Source organism: Peromyscus eremicus, chromosome 2 (assembly GCF_949786415.1).
Source record: "Peromyscus eremicus chromosome 2, PerEre_H2_v1, whole genome shotgun sequence".
Lineage (NCBI taxonomy): Eukaryota > Metazoa > Chordata > Mammalia > Rodentia > Cricetidae > Peromyscus > Peromyscus eremicus.
The window spans coordinates 107044328-107069655 of record NC_081417.1 but is presented as its reverse complement, the minus strand read 5'-3'; the positions used below and the strand labels follow the sequence as shown (position 1 = coordinate 107069655).

The 25328-nt window shown below is 34.4% G+C and overlaps 1 long non-coding RNA gene across 4 annotated transcripts in view; it reads right to left on the bottom strand.

The window, feature by feature from the left end:
- LOC131903769 (uncharacterized) overlaps positions 1-25328 on the bottom strand; it is a 79078-nt gene that overhangs the window by 33013 nt on the left and 20737 nt on the right. For 3 of the 4 annotated variants that reach the window (XR_009377591.1, XR_009377593.1, XR_009377590.1), the window contains exons 2-3: positions 21419-21576; positions 18060-18154 (exon numbers count right to left, since the gene is read on the bottom strand). This is a non-coding gene — a long non-coding RNA (uncharacterized LOC131903769). The remainder of the gene's footprint in view (positions 1-18059; positions 18155-21418; positions 21577-25328) is intronic. The other variant, XR_009377592.1, reaches the window with a different exon arrangement.

Sequence of the window (25328 nt, the reverse complement as noted above, 5' to 3'; positions counted from 1 at the left end):
CACATCTAAAAACCAAAAAAAAAAAAAAAAAATCTTCTGACTTTCCACACTGTTACAATAAGAGGAAGATTCAACCCATAGTTCATAGGAGAATTGTGACAACATGATTTATGTATCCTTGAAGTAGACGAGAATGTTGCCTTGAATGGATTACAATTAAACAGTTGGCAAATCTGTTGTCAACTCACGGGGCAAAGAAACTGAGTCTGTAAGTACTATTTGTCTGTCTGTCCTGCTCAGTCATTTCACCTCAAACTTACTCTCTTGATGGAAAATCTGTGGACTCCTTAGCAGGTGATGCAAACTGTTTGGGTGATTATTTTTGAAGCTTTCCTTCACTTACTCGATTGTGACACTTACTGAGTGTGAGCTTTGTGCCTGACAAAATACTCATCCACAGTCATAGAGATCTGTGAACGCAGTGATCAAAGATCCACTCTGCGTGGAGGGTACAATCCAGTTAATACAGTAAAAAAATTATAATTCTGGTTATAAATGTGGGTGCTCACTTAGCCATATTGATCTCACCTCCTTTATCAAGCTCAGTGGTTTTAAAGGACAGTTAATGTGAGAACAGAAAAAAACAGATAAGTTATTTCCATTTTTTTTTTGCAGGGGGGGAGACAGAAATCATGAATAGGTGAAAAATGGGTTTAGTGTAGGAAAGGAAATTAAAATTTAAATGCTGATAGTGTTGAATGGAAGCCAAGCTGCCCTATTCTCTTTGAATTTGAGAATCTTCATACTGATATCATTGTCCCAGTTCAGACTAGCATTATAGAATAGGCTGAAAATAGAAAGATGAACTGAACACCTACAGAGGAACTGCTCCAATTATCCAGACTCTCATTAATCAGTTACCAGTAATGTATAAAGAAGAAAATATTATAGGAATTTAAAGATAAAGATAAGAATGTATATAAATATTTAATACAAAAGAAAAGATAAGTGAATACAGAGGTCAAACATCTACAGCATACAAAATTACAGAATAAAAGGCAAGTGAATTAAATATAATGAATTGGTAATAGAAAAAAATAACAATATAAGGAAATTCCTGGCAAGCAAGAGTTTGTATCTATGTAATAGTCTCTTTTGATTGTATTCTTGCTGCTGTAACTCTGCACTTTTTACTGCTGAACAACACAATATTCTATCTTATGAATGCAGCGAAGACCCTAGGAAGGATGCAATAATCACCCAGCAAAGGAGAAATAGATGAGATCTACATGAGCAAACTGGGAATGCGGTTGGGGGAGAGGCGGTAAATGGACGAAAAGGGATGGGGGATGAGAACATAGGGCAACAGGAGGCTCGAGCTGGAACAGAAACAGAGTGGAAGAGCAACGAAAGAGATACCATGATAAATGAAGACATCATGGGAATGGGGAGAAACAGAGTGCTAGGGAAGTTCCCAGGAATCCACAAGGATGACTCCACCTTAGACTACAGGCAATAATAGTCCAGAGGGTGCCTGAGCTGGCCTACCCTGGTGATCAGATGGCTGAATACCCTAACTGTCATCACAGAGCCCTCATCCAATGACTGATGGAAGCAGATGCAGAGATCCACGGCCAGGTGCCAGGCCGAGCTTCAGGAGTCCAACTGATGAGAGGAGGGATTCTATGAGCAAGAGACATTGAGATCATGATGGGAAAATGTACAGAGACAACCAGCCAAACTAGTGGAAATGCATGAACTGTGGACCAATAGATGAGGAGACCCCATGGTAAGAGATAGGCCCTCTGGATAGGCGAGACAGTTGTTTAGCTTGAACTGTTTAGAGGGCCCTCAGGCAGTGGGATAGGGACCTGTCCCTGTGCTTGAACCAGTTTTTTGGAGCCTAGTGCCTATGATGGGACACTTTGCGCAGCCTGGGTATATGGAGGAGAGGCCTGGACCTGCCTCAACTGAATGTACCAGCTCTGCTGACTCCCCATGTCTTGAAGGAGGTGGGAATGGGGCATGGGTTAAGGGGGAAGGCTGGGGGATGGGAGGTGGGAGGAGAGGGGAATCTGTGGTTGGTATGTAAAATGAATAGAAAATCTCTTAATAATAATAAAAAGAAAATAGTTCAAAATTTTGCTCACAGTTGTCTGGCAATGAACTGACAGTCAAATGAACTAACCCACTAGGCTAGATAAAATCCAACAGAACAAAGGGCAAAAGGATTTCTCACATTCATACAGTTTATAAATATATATAATATTTATATTAAAACTAGTCAACATTGGTACATGTGAAGTTATGAGAACTTCTGCCTCAGATAGATTTCTGATGTACTGTGTGTATTAGGCTTATCAAAGGTGTCTTTAATAAACACATAAACTGTATAAACAAATGAAAACTTGGAGAAAGTAGAATTGTCACTGAGAACTATGAATAAATTTTTATGTCTATAAGATAATTTGAATCCACTAATTTTCATCTTAAAACATGGGCTGACATGAACAGTTTGTATAGATTTAAAGTATTATGAATATTTATTTTTGTAGTTGTGATCAACATTCCATTAATAATACGAAACTGTCCAGTTGATTCTTTCCTAGGTTATATGTAAGGGTATTTGCATGAAATATGACCTATTATTGGTGTTTGAATTATTATTTTCTTAGCCTTAATATATGTCCTAAAGAAATGTATTTCCAGAATGGTCATCCAACCTCAGAAAGAACATGGAATGGCTCTCGATGTTTTGAAAAATATATTAAAACTGAAAGCATCAAATTATAAGGTGGACTTACACGAAGTTTGCCTGTTAAAGTTAATATCTCTAACTAGAAAGAATTCAGTAAAAATTAACTTCTCATTGTTAAGTTAAGAAGAAAATCTCTCCAAAGTGATGAATATTTTCTTGACTAGAATTATTACTCTTGGTAATGAGCAGTGCTCTATGAAAATGAGGATTTAATATGTAACCAATTAGTAAAAAAATTAAGTCAATTACCAAACACAATTTTCCATGTTAAACATTAATTAAATTCTGAAGTATTTCTTAATAAATTTAATATACAAAATGTGAATTAAAAGAAAAGGGCAATTTAACCTATTAATCAAAATAGTGTTTATCATTATATATACATAGTTTTGCCCAAAAAATTACTTTGCATAGTAAATTATTTATTCATTATTTTAGGAGATAATTTACTATTTAGAATTTTAATAACATTTCATGCATTGTGAAACTAGATACTTTAAAATTAATGTTTACTTAACAAATGACCAAATATATAAAGTAATATGATACAAAATAGAAAATTAAAGTCTGAGAGCACAAGAACATTTGAAGTGTACATTCAAGTTAGTTAAAAAATAAAAATATGGTGAGCTTGTTAAAATCAGGGTAAGGACCAGAGATTGTGTTTCTGATATCACTAACTGGAGCCATAAACATTCAGATATATGTTACTACACATATAAATTCACACACACACACACTCAGGAATTGGAAAGCCTTTGAACATACTTATAACTATGACAAAATCTCTGTGGAACATTTGATAGGTATAAGCAAGATGGTCAAAATTCATTCACACCAAGCTACATGAGACTCAGTATCAGAAACACAAGTTGAAAGAAATGGACTTGTGAGGAGAAAAAAGAAAAGAGGAAGAATGAAGAGGAAGAAATTATTCTGGGTGTTCTTCATGCTAGGATTTCTGCTTTAATAGACTGCTAGGCAGGCTTAGTGAGATGGTGAATTTTAGAAATAAACAGCACACTTTTTCTAATTCCTAGCAGAGAAATCACTGCTAATTATTAATCAGTTGCTCAAATCTACTCCTATAAACTGGATTGCAGAGTCTTTTCATACTCTAAAGCACTCTTGGAAAACAAATAAAGCATGAAGGCAGAGAGACAAGGAAAGTAGTGACCACAAAGCAGGTATTTTACATGGGTATGATGTGAGACAACCTCAAAGATTTTAAAAGGAGGCACAGAGATGATTGGCAGGTAACACAAAGGGATATGAAAATATATCTCTGAACCATTCTAGCTTTTAAAGTAACTAGACAGAGGATCTGAGATCATCCTCCATGAAGCTCTGACATTTGGTAATGTCACATCCACCTTGGGAGAAGGAAGTCCAACCGATTCTGTGATCCAAGGAACAAGAAAGGTGAAGACGTCAGAATGACATTTGATGGGAAGGGAACTGAAGTTCTGTGCTGTAGGAGTAAAGTGCTAGAGAAAGTGATTCCTATTATCCTTCTTTCCCACAGTTCAAGATTTGAAGTACAATTGGGGAGAGGAAACCACTGCTTTTCTGAAGGAGAATCTTTGGTTTCCAGCATTACATTTCATTTTACAGCCCAATGATCCAAATCATCCTGGCTACCATACTGTTTTGTGTTTGTTGGTCAATTTTAATTTAATTCCTGGTACTGAATTTGACTTCAGCAGATTTAAAATACTTTAGAAAGTAGTAGCTCCTCTTGGAAGATTAATGATAATCAAATTTTCAGTCTAAACACAATTTAGTATGGAAAAATAGTTTATTTTAGTAAAATATGGAAAATAATCTATTAAATATTGGATTAAGTTAATGCACACTGGGTAGGTAAATATCCTGTATTCCTAACAAGCAACATTCAAATTCCATGAAATACTTTACTAATTAGGAACTGCAGGGACGGGAATTAGGAATGTGACAACTATTGAAGGTTAGCATCAAAATGTCTTAGAATATAGGTACCAGAGGGAAAACACAGCTTCTGAATGCATTAAGATTGAATATTTAACTCTACTGAAGTGCAAGTACTTTGGAATAATAAAAGTTTATTTATTGAATAATTAGAGTACATTTCCTAACAAAAATAACCAAGTGTATTTCTTTGGAAAGAAATGAGTGATGGAACTGAAAGAAAAAAATTGTAGATGGCAAATATTTTTCTTGGTAATTTCCTAGAGATCATTAAATATAAGATTACAGAGTTACCAGAATGTATAGATGACTTCTAAGTGAATCAGGTAGGATTTATAATCATACGTCAATTCTGAGATAAGAAACTCTACTTTTAATGTTTTTACAATTCAAAACTTTGGAATATGTTATCGTGTTTCAACTTTCAAATTTCAAAGAGCATTATCCATGGTGGTTATATTATCTATCATGGGATCAGGTTTGCACCATAGTATTTATCTGTTTTATTATTTTATGTCACACTTTCTGGCTTAACTACTTTCGGATGCATGCACATATGTATGTGTTAAATAAAGCAAATAAAATTTCTGAACTTCATCTGTTTTTAATAATCAGACATTTTAAATTAGGTAAGTGAGCTACAATTAGAAGCAAAATACAGATTTTGGTATTCAAATGTAATTAAGATTAACCTTAAAAATGTTGACATAAATTTTATCAAAAGAATTACATTATGCCAGTTTACACTGCAGAAAAGCGAAGGCACCTACATGTGGATCATGAGAGGAAAACAACTTTGAAGTTGAGCGTGATTAAGTTTTCTTTACAGAAAATTAACTTAATGGAATATAAATTGGAGCAAATGATTTGCTAACTGATAAATTTTTGTAGTCTTATTGCAAAATAAAAGTTGAAAAACAAAATGCAATCATTCTCCTCTATTTATGAATATACCTGGGGGGGGAGAAATTAGCAGGAAACTCTGGATTGTATGTAGGTACGTAAGATCTGTACAAAGGTCAGCCTCTTCAACTAGTCAGTGCCAAAGCAGGTTCAACCAGGATAAACTGGTTTTGAGTATAGCAGGGAAATGAGTTATACCTGCAGAGCACACCTTTACTCAAAGGTCATGTTTCATAATATCTTCTAAAAGATTTCAGTCCTAAAAGTCTTCACTATTATAGGGACTAGTGTCAGATTTCATAATTTTATTATGTAAATATAGTTGTCTTAACACAATTATTGTAAAGAGTAAACTTTCTCCATTGTTTTGGAATATATTTAAGAATGAATTATGCTCATGAAAAATGTTTTTTTCCTTGATTTTTAAAATTACATTTATTCGTGTGTGTGTGTGTGTGTGTGTGTGTGTGTATGTGCATATGTGCCTGTAAGCATACATGTGTGCACGAGTGTGGGAGGATTCAATTGAAACCAATACATGTGGAGGTCAGAAACCATATGTAGAGTCAATTCCCACCTTCTACCATGCCGGCTCCCAGGATCAGGTCATCAGGCTTGCTCACAAGTGTCTATTACTGCTGTGCCAACACAGTGGTCCTCTTTTTCTTTATTTTTGAAGTCTTTCCTTTGACCTATTTTTTTTCAAAAATCATGAAAACACTAGTGTGTTGATTATACAAATATTTTATTAATTCACAACAGCTTTGAGAACAAGCCTCTGGTCTTGGCTGCTTTTGGAATTCTTATTTTCCTCTAAGTTTTATAATCATTATCAACAAAGAAGGAAAACGAAAGACTTGGTTTGGAACTACTTCAATCTTTTCACTATTGAGTGTTTCAATTCATCAATACTAATTTTCTTATATGCATACATACAATCTTTATTATTTCTCAACTGTTATTCTCAATTTTCTAAATAGCTGACCTGCATACCTTTTAATGAATTTATTCCAATATTCTTCACATTATATAGCTAAACTGCCTACGAGATGGCTCAGCAGGAAAAACACTATCATACAAACCAGATAACTGGAGATCAGTCCCAGAGACCCATGGCAAAAAGAGTTAACTGACTCTTGAAGACTGTCAACTGACATCAGCATGAATGTGTAGCATTTGCACACCTGAAAACAAAAACATACATGTAATATATATATATATATATATATATATATATATATATATATATATATATATATAATAGTAATAGATTTTTTTTAAAAAGGACTTTTAATTTCATTGTCCAGTTACTTTATTTTTTGTTGTGGAAATGCAATTACTAATTAATTAAGTGTAATTATTATACTTAAGCTTATTTTAAGGTCTACATTTATACAATGATTATAAGAAAATTATCAGTTACATAGTTTTCTTTCTTATTCTTGGGTTCTTTCTATTTTTTAATTTTATAATTTAATTTAATTTTACATAACAGCCACGGATTCCCTTGTTCTCCCCCCTCCTTTCCCCCCCCCACCTTCCCCCCAGCCCACAACCCATTCCCATCTCCTCCAGGGCAAAGACTCCCCTGAAGATTGAGTTCAACCTGGTAGATTCAGTCCAGGCAGGTCCAGTCCCCTCCTCCCAGGCTGAGCCAAGTGTCCCTGTATAAGCCCCAGGTTTCAAACAGCCAACTTATGCACTAAGTACAGGACCTGGTCCTACTGTCTGGATGCCTCCCAAACAGATCAAGCCAATCAACTGTCTCACTTATCCAGAGGGCCTGATCCAGTTGGGGGCTCCTCAGCTATTGGTTCATAGTTCATGTGTTTCCATTCATTTGACTATTTGTCCCTGTGCTTTTTCCAAATTGGTCTCAACAATTCTCGCTCATACAAACCCTCCTCTTTCTCACCAATTGGACTCCTGGAACTCCACCTGGGGCCTGGCCGTGGATTTCTACATCCGGTTCCCTCAGTCATTGGATGGGGTTTCTAGCACGACAATTAGGGTGTTTGGTCATCCTATCACCAGAGTAGGTCAGTTCGGGCTGTCTCTCGACCATTGCCAGTAGTCGATTGTGGGGGTATCTTTGTGGATTTCTGTGGGCCTCTCTAGAGCTTTGCTTCTTCCTATTCTCATGTGGTCTTCATTTATCATGGTCTTTTATTCCTTGTTCTCCCTCTCTGTTCTTGATCCAGCTGGGTTTCTTTTGCTTGTGTTACTACTATTTATACACTTTCAAAAGAATGTTATCCAGAAAGAGAAATAATCAAAATTTAGTCACAACTGAATTAAAATATGCTAATATTCCCTAATCATGACATTTCATAATGGTCCTTTCAATGCTGATATCATATTAAGAAGATATTTAATTCCTAGTTTTCAAATGGTTTTATTTTATTTTAATTAATTGATACTGACTTTAGTTGAAAGTGTTTTCTTCTCTATTAAACAGAACATAAAACTTTTTTATTCTATTAAAATTGTGAATTCTAATTTCACTTAGAATTTTTGTGTCAAAATTTGTGATGAAAACTAGCCTGTATTTAATGTCTTCATCAGTTTTTAGTGCCAAGTTCATCTGATATCAGAAAATGCATTTAAAAATACTATTGTGTCTGTAAAACTTACCCCTTTATGACTGGGAGGTTTTACATGTGTTTAAGTGTATACTCAAATTAATTGATCACTCAGCTTTTGATTTTAATCTTCCTTTCATCAGCTATAGTTAACTAAAAACGAGTCCACTTCTTCAGATGTTCCAATAAAGGATCATAACAATTTTATATCATTCTGTTACCTTTCTAGAGTCTCTAGGTTTGTTTCCCTTCTATCTTGAGGTTATTTTTATTTTTCTACTTTTTGTTCTTTTTTTAAAAATTATCTTTGCAGAGATTTATGAATTACAGTAATACACAAAACGCACTGTTTTTGCAGATTCTCTTCAATGTCTACTTATCTGCCTTGTCACTTTTTACAGCATATGATAAATCATGAAGTAAAACATATGTCCATTAATTCTGATCTTTTTCTGTGTTATACCATCGACTTTCCTTTATCTAGTGAACTATTTTTTACTAATTTCCACAGGATACTTAGGTATCTTTTTTTTTTCAGATTTTCCCAATCCTTATATACATTTAATTCTGTAAGAAAGCTTCTAAGCATTACTTTTCATACATCACACTTACTTTGATTTGTGGGAGTTGTCTCATCTTGCAAATTCGAATACCTATTGAGATTTGTTGTGTTACTAATGATCTCTAGAACAGTAGTTGTATAGGACTCTGTGAAGGTATGTTAGTGATACCAAAAGTAGAAGAAGGCTTCTGAACATTATTTCTGCAGATATGACTAGTCATATTCCTTTTGTGTTCTCCCTTTGACGCTCCAAATGCATAAATATGCATGAGTACTTTTACTGAGTTCTTTGTATTCTATGTCCAATTTTCACCTTTGAAAACATTTTTGTCTCATTTGGAGTCATTTATTTATATGTGTGGTTGTTAAACTCCTTTATCTCTCTATACATTAGTATTTCTCAGTGTTTCACATTTTCAAGTTCACTTTATCCTTTTTAGTTTTTTACTATTATTTGTGCTTTGTTCTTTCGTAAATACTTTATTCATATGTGTGTGTAGGTGTCTCATATGTCGTATCTCTAGTATGATGTCAGAGGACAGCTGTGTGCGATAGATTCTCTCATCTGTCCTTCATTTGTATGAGTTCAATGGCTGGAACTCAGGACACCAGGCTAATGTGACAGGTTTCTTTATGGATTAGCTATCTATCCAGGCCATCTTTACTCATTTCAGTTTCCTTGAGGACAGTATAATATCTTAAAGCCTGTTTCCAATGAACCTACTATCTGAAGCTGAGTTTTCATAGTTGCCTTTGTTGTTTTTCTTTTGTATACTTATCTGCCTAGCCACTTTTTATAGGCTATGACAAATCATGCTAAGAAAATATGTCTTAAAATAGTCTGGGCACTATAAGGATGTCCTTATCTAGAGACGAATTATATTTGCTGTTGCTGTGCTCACAGAGATGATAATAACTTCCTGAGGTATCTCAGATGTACCTAAACTGAATTGACTATAAAACCACTTGACTTCCTGAAAACTTGTCTCTGTTTCATACAGACTTAATTCTCAGTTGAAACTTTTCAAAACACTTTGGAGAGCATGAGTAAGGAGGAACAGTTGTCTACATACCCATGAGTCTTTCAAAAGTACTCTCAGACACTCAAATATCATAATTCCTTGCTGAAATTTGAATTTATTGCCAGGAAATAGTCCAGTCTCATATCTCCAGGATTTGGTCTATGTCCAACTTTGAACTCACAAGCTCTTCACTACAAAGTTAACCATCTAGACAACAAAGCACCTTTATTACAGCAAAGCCAGAAACTAAGAGGAAAATCTCAACTAACAAAGTACATAGAAAACCTGTGTGGGTCAAGAATCCGAGAGAGTAATCCAGACTTGTAATCAATAGCCATGTAGGTAAGGGGTATGGAGGCTACAATCAAAACTCTAGAAGGAAACAATGTATGCTTTGAAAGACTATAAAATGAAAAACATCCCAAAGGATAGAAAAACAGGGCATAGAACTAAATGAATGGGAAGGACAAAAACTGTTGTCTTCAGATGGGTTTTCGAATCACTTTAGGTTGTCATATTACAAGGACGACACCAACACACACACCAAACTACATGGAGTAATCCCTTAAAAGCCTCAGTCCTACACAAAGAACTAGAAGCAACTGAGTAAAGCTGTGAGCAGGCCCTCCTAAAGAAAGACCGCTCCAAATGGTTGTCCAATGGCAAATGGTAAATCTTGAAAATACAAGTAAATTGGATTCAATAGGCTATGTTTAGGAACGTATATTATATTCATATTTAGGAATATATATACACACATACATATGCATGCATGCAATAGCAATTAATGAAAAAAGAGGTCATGAATTTGAAGGAGAGTGAGGAGGTGTATATGGGATGGTTTAGAGGAAAAAAAGGGAAGGGAGAAATACTGTAATTAAATTGCAATATTAAAAATAAATAAAAATAATATTTTCAGACAAAAAAATCATTTTCATAGTATAAAAATCATTAGAAAGGTGTTCAGTGCCATGCTATGACTAACCAATTAAATTTGGGTTCAAGGACCCTGGCATTCTTTTTGCCGTCTTTTCTATCTACATTTGGACTTACAGCTAACAACAGCATAGAAGCGGGAGAGATCCCTCTTATTCACAGAGGTCTGGTGTTATGCTTAGAGTACTGATGCTCCAAAGAAATCACTCTTATGGTAAAACACAGCAACTTTGTTTCACAGTTTGGTGAGTTAAGCTTCTTCAGCATCATTCATTCATTATATTTTAATTTTTGTCTTGATTTTAAGTCAGCATACTTTCCTCAGTATCAGTATAAGAGGAATAACTATTAATAAAGCAATTACAATTTGTTGGTGATTGCATCTCCTCTATTTTGCCCTTTGAGAATAACAAAATAAACTAGACGTTAATTTTCCTGCTAGACAAAGAAAATAAAACAAAATTTTTCTCACAAAAGGAAGCAGTAATATGCTTAAAATTTGTGAGATACAAAAAAATTTCAATCAACTAAGGAGGTCATCTCTTATAGCAGGCCTCCAGCTTCTGCTTAAACTGTACCATGACATTGAGAAATAAACTCTCCCCTTCCTCTCTGCTTACAGCTTTAACTTTCTCTCCTCTTTTCAATGGGTATGAAACAATTCTGAGGCTGGTGCAGCTCTCTCTCCTTTGGAGTTTACTTTGGAGGATAAATCACAGTTCCTCATGCCTTATGGCAGTGTGTCATTATAAAATATTTCATACCTGATGACCTTTGAGCATTTCTTATTCAAAGATTCATGAAAGCTTAGCATGAGGTGTGTCTAATGATCCCTGTGTAAACACACTGAAAGCTCCCTCCTACAAAGGCACAGTCAGGTGGAAGACGTATTTTCGACACTCTGTCTTCAATCTAAGCATCACTGGCAGTGCCTGACAGGTCTCATTTGCTAAATAAAGTACAATGTGTCAATTTGAAATAAATGTAAATTATCACCTTTCTTCCTTGTTAATTAAGGTCTGATTAATGCAATACAAGTGGTCGTTGACAGTACAGTAAGAGAATGGCTTTGTTGAAAAAACAAAACAAAAGATGCTTAGATATAAATCACAGTTTGCCTAATCCACTGAACTCTGGGTTAGGAGGGTTATTTGGAAGGATTTGTCCCATTGAAACATGGATAGTTGTTCAGATCTCTGCCTCTTAGTACGTGAATCCCAAGGAGTATACAGTAGAAGGTCCTAGTGCTTCAGGGATATGAGCAGTACAATATCTTAAACTTCAGACAAATGGCAAAAAATCAGTTTAATATAGAATTATTCTAGGGTCTAACTCAAGGTATGTTGGAAGTTTGAAAGATTTTTACTTGGGATCCTGTTTTCTACAAATTTACAAAATGCAATGTTAATGAACATTATAGGTTATTGAACATAAATTTACACAGTTTAACTTAAAAAAGAATGATACTATGTGCAAAATGTTCATTACTTCCTTAAATACAATTTGGTTAATAATAAGATCCAAAGTGATACTAAGAGAGAAAATTTATGCTTTGAATTGGATTGGAATTATTAATTCAAATACTTAAAAAATTATCTACCTTAATTATCTAAGATATAAAATATAACACAATTTGATAAAAATTACACAGTTAAAAGATGCATTTAGTGTAGGACATATGATTCCAGTCTCAAATAAAACATTATTTCTTTCCCCCCCAACTTTACATTCTTGTTTTACACATATTTTACATACTGCTTGATTATTTTAAATAACACTGAAAACTTTGGAAAACACACCAATTTTGTTAAAATATGTTCATATAGAAATTTATTAGACACTATTCCTTAAATATGTAATTTTCTTTTGTGTTTTGTGCATATGGCTATATATCTGTGTGTGTGTTTATACTGAGGATCAAATCTAGGGCCTTGTGTATGCTAGGCAACTGCTCTATGAGTAGGATTTTTACTTTTTATTATGAGATATAGTCTCATCAAGTTACGCAATATGACTTTGAACTTTTAAAAGATATGGTGAATAGGTTCCTTCATTTTTCCTATTGTTTCTTAGACAAATATGTATTTGCACACTACAATATTATAACCTGTAACTCCGCTGTTCAGGGTATAAATGATAATAGTTTACTCTGTATTTTTCAAATGATTTGGGGAAATTATCATCAAATAATCAGGCTAATATAAGGAAGAGAGTCAGATCTGCATAAATTCAAATCTGATAAAACAAGTAATCATCCTTCACTTAGAATAGGGCATGCAATGGAACAATGAAAATCTGAGCAAAATTCATTCATTCGTTGAATAAATAGGGTTCCAATATCAGAGTAAAAAAATGTTCTAAAATTCTAAAACATAGTCAATCACACTGCTACCCAAACTTTAAAGGGATTATTATATTCTAACCTTTGTATTACTTTCCTTGGGTGCATGTTCGGAAAACAGTCATAGGCAAGAAACTCATGGTTTATGCACTACTGATTTTTCTTAGACCTCTTTATTTCTGGGCTAACCCAGGAATGTTCTGGTCTTTCTGGAGAAGAGCTTTCCTGCTCAGTTAATTTTTAGGTCTTGGAAATTCATCGCAGATGACTAAGAGGCATGGTTCTTAGTTGACTCCAGATTAATGTAATAATAAAAAAAATGTAGCATATAAGTTCAAAATATCAGCTATCTTCAATGAAATGTTACTAGGTTGTCAATCACACTGCAGAGCACCCGGCCATATTTAGGAGTAGTCCGCCAACCCAAACCAAATATTTTAGACTCCATGTTTTCGTTTTTGTTGAGAGAGAAGATGAAGTTGAATAAGTAAGGAAGTTAGAGGATGAGAAAGAATAAGATCAAAATATATTTATGAAATCCTCAAAGAATAACTCTATATAGATTTGGAATTAAAGGCACACACATCTATGCCCATCTTTTTATATGTGCGCTATGTATTTAACTCTCTAGAAATTACTCTTAAAAGCTGAGCTATCTCCCTAGCCCAGCAAACAATTTAAAATTTTAAAGATAATTTTCAATAGTATCTAAAAGAAAATTAGCAAGCATGCAATATTTCACAATTACTTAATAGGAATGGCTTATAAAATCTACAAAGTAATGCAGACAGTAATTCTTTTAAAAACTTAATAAGCATTCAACATTCATTGATTATAAAATATAACTAATTACCTACAAGTTATAAAACAGAAAGAAAAAGAAATAAATAATACCTGAATCCCATCTCCATATTCAATGCTATCCAAATTAAACATATACCAGACATAGAAACAAACTGGGGACAGAAGTCAAAATGTGTGTTAGGAACCTGAAGCTTAAAGGAGAAATATTCACTAGAAAGAACACCAACCCTGCCATTCTTGGGTGACTACACAAGACTTCCACAACTGTTATATGTGATCCAGTGTGGGAAAACTCAGACGGGCAGGTTTGTCACAACTGTCAGAGTTAACTTAACTCGATTAAATTACTGACACTAGCATATCTCTCCCTATCTGTGGAGAGACAGAAAAACAGTACAGGAGAGAAAAAAAATACATCAAATAAGGAAGAAATAATATGTGAGGGCAACATGCTTTCTGTGTTTATTACTGATTGTTTTTACCTGTCTTTCATAGTTTTTCAAATTTGTACTTTAATAGGTCGTTTGAATTATTGTTTCTCTCTGGGAGGACATTTTATGATTTTCCTTCTTTACTTTGTATATCTACATTTTTCCATCTATATAATAGTGTCACTATTACTTCTTACAACTTGGACCCATATACTGTCCTTCTCATTCTCTCTCTACTCCATTTTTCACCCTTTACCCATTCCTTCCTCTTTTCTCTACTTAAATATTGATAACTTTAAATATAAAGATACTAAATTTTTTCATAACCAGTACCATAATAATGCTGTCTTTGACGTTCCTCAGGGATAAAAATGAAATTTCCAATCTTTCTTATTGCAAATTAATATCAGGGCTGCTGCTAAATCATTGCATCCGTTACTGAACTCCATCTCTTGACTAAAATGTAATCAGAAATATTAACCCACAAGAAGGACCACTTTGTGACTCCAAAATTACAACAAAGAAACAAAAAGAAGAAAAAGGGGGGAAACACACAAAGAAACATGAACCAAGAAATCAGTATATCTCTACAAGCTAAAGATACATCAACAATATAATCCACAGACTATGAAATATGTGAAATAACAAAATGGGGACCTCAAATGAGCAGATCAATGAAATAAGTAAATATACCTTGGACCTAAACAAGAAAGTTATCAAAATACACAAAATGTTTAGTAAAAAATGGAAGAGAAATTCCAAACCATGAAGGAAAAATTCAGGAAGCAAATTGGGATTCTGAAAAACGCAAACAGATATTGTGTAAATGAAAATATCCTTTGCCAAATAAAATAGAGTAGAAAGCCTAATAAACAGACAAGGTCAAGCAGAACACATCTCAGATATGAAGGGTAAGCCTGAGAAAATAATATACTCAGATAATAAAAAGAGGGAAATTAAGCAACATGACCAAAAATTCTTAGGAGTCTGGAACACATTATAGAATCTAAACCTAAGAATCTATGGGCAAAATAAGTTAAAATAATTTACAAAAATAATTTATTCATTAGTATTATGTGTGAAAGTTCTCAAAACAATAGGAAGAAATAGACATGTAAACACAAGGGATATTTAGAACATCAAGTACATGTTACCACATATCATAGTCAAAATCTCAACTACATAGTGAAAATAAACATTAATAATGTAAGAGAAAAAGCCAATGTATACATGAAAGTAGAAACATAAATAATGCCACCAGACTTTTCATAAAATCTCTCTTTAAAAAAAGCAGAAAACTATGGAATGGTATATTTTAAGACCTAAAAGTAAACAACTGTTAGTCAAGGTTACTATGACTATATAATGATAGTCACTATTGATTTCAACTTGACAAGAACTAGAATCACCTACAAGACAAACTTTTGGGTAATCCTATGTGGGATTATTTAGATTAGTTTAATGTCTGGGAATACCCCTGTGAGGGATTACTCTGATCAGATTAATTGAAATAAGAATACACAAACATATGAAAGAAGGAAGCAATTATTCCAGGTACTTCAGTCCAATAGTATTTTAAGAAGTTATGTGAGTAAGAACATTGATTAATCTCTTCTCCTTGGCTGCACAGAGGATGTGATCAGCTGGTATAAGCGTCTGTTATTTCTGATTCTTTGCCACAAGGTGTGTTACTTCTTAATTGTGAGGAAAAAAATGAACCTGTTATACCTTAAGTTGTCTATTCAGGGATTTTTTATGGAGTAACAAAAGAAGCAACTAGACACCAGAAAAATTATCACTTCAAATTGATGGGCAATAAGCATATTTGAAAATGGCACAAATTAGGCAGGGCCATGAACATCATGCCAACACTAATTTAATTAAGAGAAAACTTCTTCCTCTTCATCAAGAGAGGAAAAAGGGAAGTCTCATTTGTAAGATCACATGAAAAATGTTTCATAAAAGGGATATGTAGATATAAAAAAGCCAGGAAGGGATCCATCATCTTCAGTACAAACCAGTAAACCTATTAAATGTGAAAGAAGAAAAAAATCATACCAAGCATATAAACAATAAATAAGAGAAAGGAAATAGCAAACCCTTCCAACAATAAATTTGAATATAAGTCATTTCAACTCACCATTAAAAAGTTCAGACTGATTCACTAGATGAGGAAACAAGATCTGAATTTTCTTGTCTCCAAGAAACACAGATCACTAGGAAAGATATTTCAAAACTCAGATTCAAGGGAGAGATATCAACTTAACAAACAGAAATCACTGATAGATTGATGTAATTATTATATCCAAAAAAGTCTTTAAATGAAATTAGTCAGAAGATATAAAATCACTACATATTAATAAAGAGAAAAATATCAAAAAGATACAGTTGTAAATATTTATAAACAAAACTCTGATCCTCATAATTTTATAAAATCAAAGAATGAAAGGTCAGATAGGTACTAATAAAATAAGAGTGGAACACTTCAATTCCACAGTCTCATCTTTGGGAAGGTCTTCTACAATGAAAATCACCAAAGGAAGTGCACAGATAAATAATATGATAAAACAATAGGAATAAGAGCTATCTATAGAATATTCATCCAATAAGTAGAAAATGCACTTTCTTCTCAACAGCATGGAACCTTATCTAAAACTGATCACAAGTGGTCCTCAAAGCAGGCTTTTGCAAACACACACACACACACACACACACACACACACACACACACACACAAATTTATAATGAAATGTGTTCTTATGCCTTCTTATTGGATCACAGTGGAATTAAAATAGAAATCAACAGCAAGAGAGAACACAGAAACTACAATATCTATAGGCTGAATAAGATATTTTTGATAGTTAATAGATTGTTGAAGAAATAAAGAATATCAAAATTTCCTATAGCTAGTGAAAAACTTATAGTACCTAACAAATCATCTGTGGTACTATATAATTTCAATAAAGTGTGTGTGTGTGTGTGTGTGTGTGTGTGTATGTGTATAACAATAATAATCAAAGAAAAGGAGGTCATTAATTTGAAAGAATATATTTGGTAGAAACGAGGATCTTGAAGGAAGAAAAGAAACAAGGGGAAATTTTACATTTATATTTTAATTAAAATTAAGTTAAAAATCAGAGATATTATGTAAATAAAACTTATGTACCTTAAAATTCCAATGAATAAATAAATTAATAAAACAAGAAGTCATATCTAAATGCAGTAGATAGCAAGAAACAATACAAATTAGTGGAAAGATTATTTAGACAGACACTAAAAGAAAAGTGCATAGAGTTAATAAAACAGTTGATTTGCTGAAGAGGTTAATGCAATTGACACCTTCACACTGAAATAGCCACAAGACAGAGATGCAAGTTCAAACTCAATAACTTTTGAGATGAAAATGAAACTGTTACAACAGACCCTAACAAAATCCAAAGTATTGTTATAAAATGCTTTAAAAACATATTCTAAAAGCTATAAAACAGGAGGAAATAATTAAACAACAAAATACATATTAGATATCAAAATTAAACCAAGAAAACATAAACAAATTAGACTCATAAAAAAACAATGAAGTCAGAACAGTAATTAAAATTCACTCCAAAGACAAAGTTAGGACTTTATTGATACTTTTTATAAATATTTCACTAAGTCCAAATGGCAATAGTATTCAAACAATTCCTCAAAGTAGAAAAGGAAGAAAGTTTACTAAATTCACTATAAATAGCCAGTATTAATATAGCTTCTTAGTCACTATTCTATTCCTGTTAAGAAGAACCATGAACACAGCATCTCTTGTATGACAAAGCAATTATTGGGGGCTTGCTTACAGTTCCAAATGCTTAGTTCATTATCTTTGGAGGGAGCACAGCAGCAGGTATGGCAGACATGGTGCTGGAGAAGTGGTTGAGAGTTACGTCCTGATCTGCGGGCAGAGAGAGCAAGACTGAGTCTGGTATTGGCCTTTGAAACCTCAAAGCCCACCCTCAGGGACATACTTCCTCTACAAGGCCATACTTCCTAATCCTTCTAGCCTATCAAACAGTTCCAAATCCCTGGTGACTAAGCCCTCCAGTCTATTAACTAATGGAAGCCATTCTTATTCAAGCCATCACATATAGATACCAAAATCTGAAGATACAATATAAAAAATACTGACCAAATTCTCTAATGAACATAAAGAAAAAATTCTCAACAAAATACTTGCAAGCCAAATTTTAAAACACAGTTTGGGCCCATCAGCATTTATTTATGGTTGAGGAAGGAACCCATAGAACTCACCCCTCCAAGAGAGACTATTGACTGACGAGCAATTCTTATTGGGGAAGGGGTGTCACTTTCTCCAGTACTGTAGCCATATTAAATTGCCCTTGTTCCACTGAATGATTCCCAACATTGCTACTGACAGTATCTGTAACAAAACCCATTAGACAATACACAAAAATGAGAGTGACTCATTGAAAAGTAGATTGGTGGGAGAGGAAGTAAGATGGGGAAGGAAAATTGGAGGCAAAATGATAAAAATTCATTGCACAAGTATATGAAACTGCCAAACAATAAAAAGATAAAAAAGAGCACATCCAAATGATCATATATTACAAAAATTTAATTTTATCTCAAGGAGCCATGATTTTCTATATGATACATGATTCTCTATATGGATATCAATGAAGTTTATATACCATATAAGTAGGTAAAAGGGAAGAATTACCTAATCATCTCTATAGACCATTGACAAAGTTCATCATCCTTCACAATACTCTAAAACAAGACAAGGGCGCTCAGTCCCTCCAATCTTAAATACAACACTTAAATTTATACGTAGAACAATAATACCAAGGGGAGAAATAAAATGGATGCAGAGAAAAAAATTGGAAGCCAAATACCTGTATATATTTGCAGATGACATAATCCCATATTCAAAAGAACCACAAACCTACCAGATAAACTTTTGAAGATCTAATTCTTTCAGCAAAGGTTTAGGATACAAAACCAACACACAAAACTCAGTATCTTTTCTATATACTAATAATGAGCTTGCCAAGACAAATATGGAAATATACCCCATTCCATGCCATGAGACGGACCGCACCCATGACAATGCCTGGAGCACCAGGACCCAGAGGATGGATATCCCAGAAACCTAGATTGAACCAAACACAACTGGCAAAAAAAAAAAAAAAATGTCAAGTCTATGTAATGCCTAATGATATTCTGCTACACTCATAGATTGGTGCCTAGCCCAATTGTCATCAGAGAACAGAGAGTTTTCATTCAGCAGCTGATGAAAACAGAAACTCAAAGCCGAACATCAGGCAGAACTCGGGAATCCTGTGGAAGAGGGAGAGAAAGGAATGTGCAAGTCAGGAGAGTCAAGGACACTACACAACAAGAAAACCCACAGAATCAACTGACCTGGGTGTATAAGGGCTCACAGAAACTGAACCGATTATCAGGGAGCTTGCATGGGACTGAATTGGGCCCTCTGCATGTTACAGTTGGATATTTAGATCTCCTTGTGGGACTCTTAACAGTGGGAGCAGGGGCTATTTCTGCTCCTTTTGCTGGCTTTTGGGACCCTATTCCTCATACTTGGTTGCCCTGTCCAGCCTTAATACAAGGGGAAGTTCCTAGTCTTAGTGTAACTTGATACGGCATGTTCATGGGAGGCCTGCCCTTTCCTAAATAGAAACAGAGGTGGAGTGGATTAAGAGGACAGAAGGGAGATGAAGGGAGAGACTGGGAAGGAAGGAGAGAGGGGAAACTGCACTTAGGTTGTAATAATAATAATAATAATAATAATAATAATAATAACAATAACTAATAATAATATTGTTGAAAATGTTCTTAAAAATGAAAATCAATGAATATATTTAATCAAGAAGATGAAATAACTCTGCAATGATAACTTCAAAACACTTTAAAATGAAGAAACTGAAGCAGATACTAGTTAATGAAAAGACCTTACATGACACTAAAATGATATGATGAAAATGGCTGTATCCTTGAAAAATGCAGGTTTGATACTGTTTCCACTAATTTTCCAAAACATTCTTATATTCACACAAGTAAAACAAACAAACAAAAACAATAATAGAAACAAATAAAATTCCTATGAAAATCAGGATAATGCTCAATAGCCTATCAAATCTGAAAGAGCAAGGCTGGAGGAATCACATCTGACTTCCTATGACAGTAAAGCACAAAGGTGACAAAGACAACATAGGACCGGCTTACAAACAGACAGGTAGGCCAAGGAAAAAAAAACCATAGACCTAGAAATAAACAGAGACAGTCATAGTCACCTAATTTTTGACAAAGGTAACAAAAATAAAATGCTGGGGGAAAAGTCTCATTAAGAAGTAATACTGGCAAAACTAGATATCTACCTGCAGAAGAATGGAATTAGATCAGTATATTTCACTCTATGAAATTCCAATTTAATATGATCCACATCTTTAGTAAAAACATGAAATTACAAGAAGAAAGCAGAGGTAAACAGATTCATGATATTGGCACAGGGGAGGACTTTACGATTAAGACACAAATAGTGCAAGAAATAACTTGGTGACTGACAAAAGAGAGTATATAAAATTTTAAAACTTCTGCAGAGCAAAGGAAACTATCAGCACATTAGCAGCTTACAGATGGATGAAAATATTTACTGAATAAAATCAGATAAAGTTAATATCTAATACACACACACAATTGCAAAAAATAAAACAGACTAGACACTGTGGTACAAGCCTTTAATACCAGCACTCTGGAGGCAGATGTAAGTAGATCTCTGTAAATTTGTGACAAGCCTCCAGGGCAAAGCCTCCCAGGCCAAGCCAAGCGACCCTGCATAAGGCCCAGGCTTCAAACAGTCAACTCATGCAATGAGCACAGGACCTGGTCCCACTGCCTGGATGCCTCCCAAACAGATCAAGCCCATTAACAAGAAATTATACAACAAATGCTAAGGAAATTTTGGGAAAAGAGAAGCCCTTTATTCACAGCTTTTTAGAGTGTCAGTTGACAACACCCACTATGCAAATCAGCGTGGAGTATTTTTCCTCTGAACTGTGAACCAGACCACATTATCCTAGTATAAGGTCAATGCTATAAATACTTTTTATTTAGGTTTATGTATATTAGTATAATGTGGAAATATCAATGCAGCTGCAATTCGTCTAGGTGTCCATACCTTAAAATCTAGTCAGCCTCTGGAATTCAATCTTCTTAAGTAGTCCCCAAAATTACCACTACATGGTAGATAAAAACTAGAGATTCTGATTCCAAGTCCTTGTACCATCAGGACTTTTTCCATGGCTCTGTAATTGGCTGGCCAAATGACTCCTTTACCTGATGCAATAGAGTACAAGAAAGAGCATGCCACTTCTAGCCTTGGTCTTCAGAATCCTTGCTGGTTTATGCTTTCTTATATCTTTCCTACATCCATTATTTGCCACAAACTGATAACCCCAAGCCAACAAACAAGACTGACAAATGAAGGAGAGATATGTGAAGGTATTAGCAAGGAGAAACCATTGTGATGAGCAGACCACAGCCCAAATCAAGAAATTATCATCGTTTAAAATCACTTTTTAGAGTAGTCTGTAATTATCATTATACTGCACATGATATCTATGTTCATTTTATATGAAAATGGAAATATAAATTCATCCCTAATCCATGCAATAAATAGGTAAAGTAAAGATGGAAGGTGTATATGATGTGGAAATCTGAGGATCAATAATTCCAGCTTAGTATTTGTTATTTCTATTGGTTTGTTTAGCATTGTGCAAATGAATGTCTGCATGAGTGCACATGACACATTGTTATTGTGGAGGTCACTGGACAACTTTATAGATTCAGTGCTCTTTATCCATTTATATATGGGTTCCCAACATCAAACTCAGGTCACTGGGTTTAGGGATTAGTACTTTGTCTACTAAGTGATTTGCCAGCCTGTAGCATAACAAAAACTCTTATATCACATTTAGGCATTACAAACCTGAGATCTTAGCAACACAAGGCAGGGACTCTGGACATGATTATACACTGGGATCAGAAGCCACACAGTATCATTTCCATCAGTCACTAATCTTCAAAGAGAATAACAGCATTATAAGTTGGCTAATATAACTGACAGAGAGGAGTGAAATGGTACTGTAATTCAATGACATTAGTAATATCTTGCCTTGCTTTATGCAGTAAAATTTTCTATTCATTAAAATATCTCTGAACACCAAATAAAAGGTTAATTTTATAGGACCAAAATATTCTAGCAGATTATTTTAAAGTTATGTAAAACTATCAACTATATGACCAACAAAACTCATTTTCATTGGTCAGTTTTCACAGCACCTATTGTATACATTTACAGATTGCCATACTTTGGTTAGTTTTATATATCACCCCATTGGAGTAAGGTGAGATTCTTGTCAGGCTTGCAAATAAGCAGCCTTTTGGTCATGTCAAACACATTTTATATACACAACAATTATTAGATCACAGGAGTAAATGATAATAAGTAGGTTTTTGACAAGGAAGACAAGGTAATTGTTTTGTTATCCAATAAGTGACCTATCATGGGAAGAGAAAATGTGATCATTGAAGAAAGTTAAAATTTTGATACTGCTTTAAGATAATCATATGATGAATCCTGGTAGATACACAGAGACAGGAGCAGATACCCTGAGCAGAACCCTCAGATACCTGAGATGTTCCAGGGAATATTTGAGAAATAACATGTAGATTTACAACAACTCATAATTGACTAGAAAGGGACAGGGAAACGTTTCTATTTTATTCTTTATAACTTTATTTGTCCTTTTATCATTAAAGAGGTCTTTAAGATTGTCATAGTCACACAAGTCTCATTTCTGATGTTGGCTAATTAAAAGAAGATGTTTTAAGCATATACTGTTATGAGAAAATAGCTATCAAGTGATTCACTTTAGGAGACATTAAAACATAAAAGAAGCAAGCACATATTCATGAAACTACTTGTTTTTAGTTAGTTCTGGAGAAAGACTACAAAATAGTTCTGATGTTGCCCATTTGGTCAAAGTAGTAAGACTGTTTTTAGAAATAGCCTGGCATTTTCTTAAGCTTCAAGTGAAATGACATGATTAAAATTTATAGCAAGGACTTATCCCAAACCTGAGAAATATTTTTCCCAACATTTTCTATCCATATGAAGTAAGCCATATTCCAGCCTCACTGCTCCTTCACATCCTATATAATTTTAGCTTACATGCATATGTCTTAAGAAAACTTATCTACCAAAACAAAACGTATTAGTTTTTTTATGTTTATTTATGCAGGATTTTTTATTTCAAATGTATCTGAGTGAAAACTGCTAATATCTTAGTACCTTATCAACCAGAATAAATAAATTATCTTGTGTGAGGATTTCAAGAACTTGACTGGAAATTCTTATTTACTGATATGATTGTTTTTTTCATAAAGATTCAAAGGGGATCTAGTCAAGTAAACCTCAGGGTTCATTTCTTCACCATTTGTAATAGTGAAAAAGGAAAGAGAAGGACCTCAATAAATAGCTCAGTGGGTAAGAATGATTTCCGCATGAGCATCAAGTGGACCCTAGCACCTGAGTAAAGCCAGGGATAGCCATACTGATTTCAGCCTTGCATTAGGAGATGGATAATAGATTGTCCCAGTAGCTCCCTGATCTGTCATACTACTAGAAATGGCAAGCCTCAGATTCAGTGAGAGACTCTGCCTCAAGGATTTAGGGTATTGATCCATCTAGTCAGACACCTGATATCCACCTCTGACCTGTACTGTGTACACATGAACCCACACACATGTGAAAACAGACATGCACCACACTACAAAGAAGGAGATTTTAAGGAGTGAGCAATTCTGCATGTTTTTTTTCTTTCTCAATAAGTTAGACCATCATGTATGGATTTTACCAAACATGGCTAAGAACACTTCCTAAGAATATTGCATACACTAATTTATTCCACTATGTATGAGAGGGTGAGAAATTAAATATCACAATAAAACTGAGAAATCTAGTGGTACATTGTTCTATTTTGTTTCTTTTGCACTAATAAAACATTGTCAGAGCCAATTTGGATAAGAAAGGCTTTATTTGGCATACTCTTCCATCAATGGGGGAAAGGCAGGGTAGGAACTCAAGGCAGGACTAAAACAAGGGCCATGGAAGAATACTGCTTACTGCCTTGTGGTGGGGATGTCTTTCTGTATGCTGTGAATGTGTTGCTCAGATTGATTGATAAATAAAACAGTGATTGGCTAGTAGCCAGGCAGGATGTATAGTATAGGTGGGATAAGCAGAGAGGAGAAGTCTGGGAAGTGGAAGACTGAGTCAGGAGATGCTGCCAACTGCTGCCATAAGAAGCAATATGTAAAAGTACTGGTAAGCCACAAGCTACTTGGCAACTTACAGATTAATAGAAATGGGTTAATTTAAGATATAAGAACTAGATAGCAAGTAGCCTGCCATGGCCATATAGTTTGTAAGTAATATAAGCTTCTGTGTGTTTACATGGGTCTGAGCAGCTGCAGAAGCCAGGTGGACACAGGAAAACTTCAGCTACAGTCTCGTTTTCCACAACTTGCCCTGTTTCTTTCCTTATAACACACAGGACAACCTTCCCAGGGTGGCACCACCTGCTATGGGTTAGATCTCCCACACCAATCAGTCATAAAGGAAATACTTCAACAGACCTTCTTAAAGATAAACTAATGGAAGCAATGCTTCAGTTGACGTTCCCTCTTCCCAGATGACTCCAGCTTGTGTCAAGCTGACAAAACAAAATTAGTCAGCATACATATATTTTATAAGGAAGGAGAGAGCATAAAACCAGGACAGGGCTTGGACTACATGCAGCAATTCTTGCCATTAACACTGGACAAACAGAAGCCTTGGTTACAAAGAATGTTTTACAAGGTGTTTTGAGCTGAACTTCATCTTCACACATTAGAATATTCCATGAAGTAAGCTAAACAGAGCAGGTACAGGTATGGGAGACAAGAGAAATATCAAATCATTTTGAAACCTGGGTAGTAAGTGGCTTTATGTTCTCAAGGTCTCTTTACTACATCAGATCTCCCAG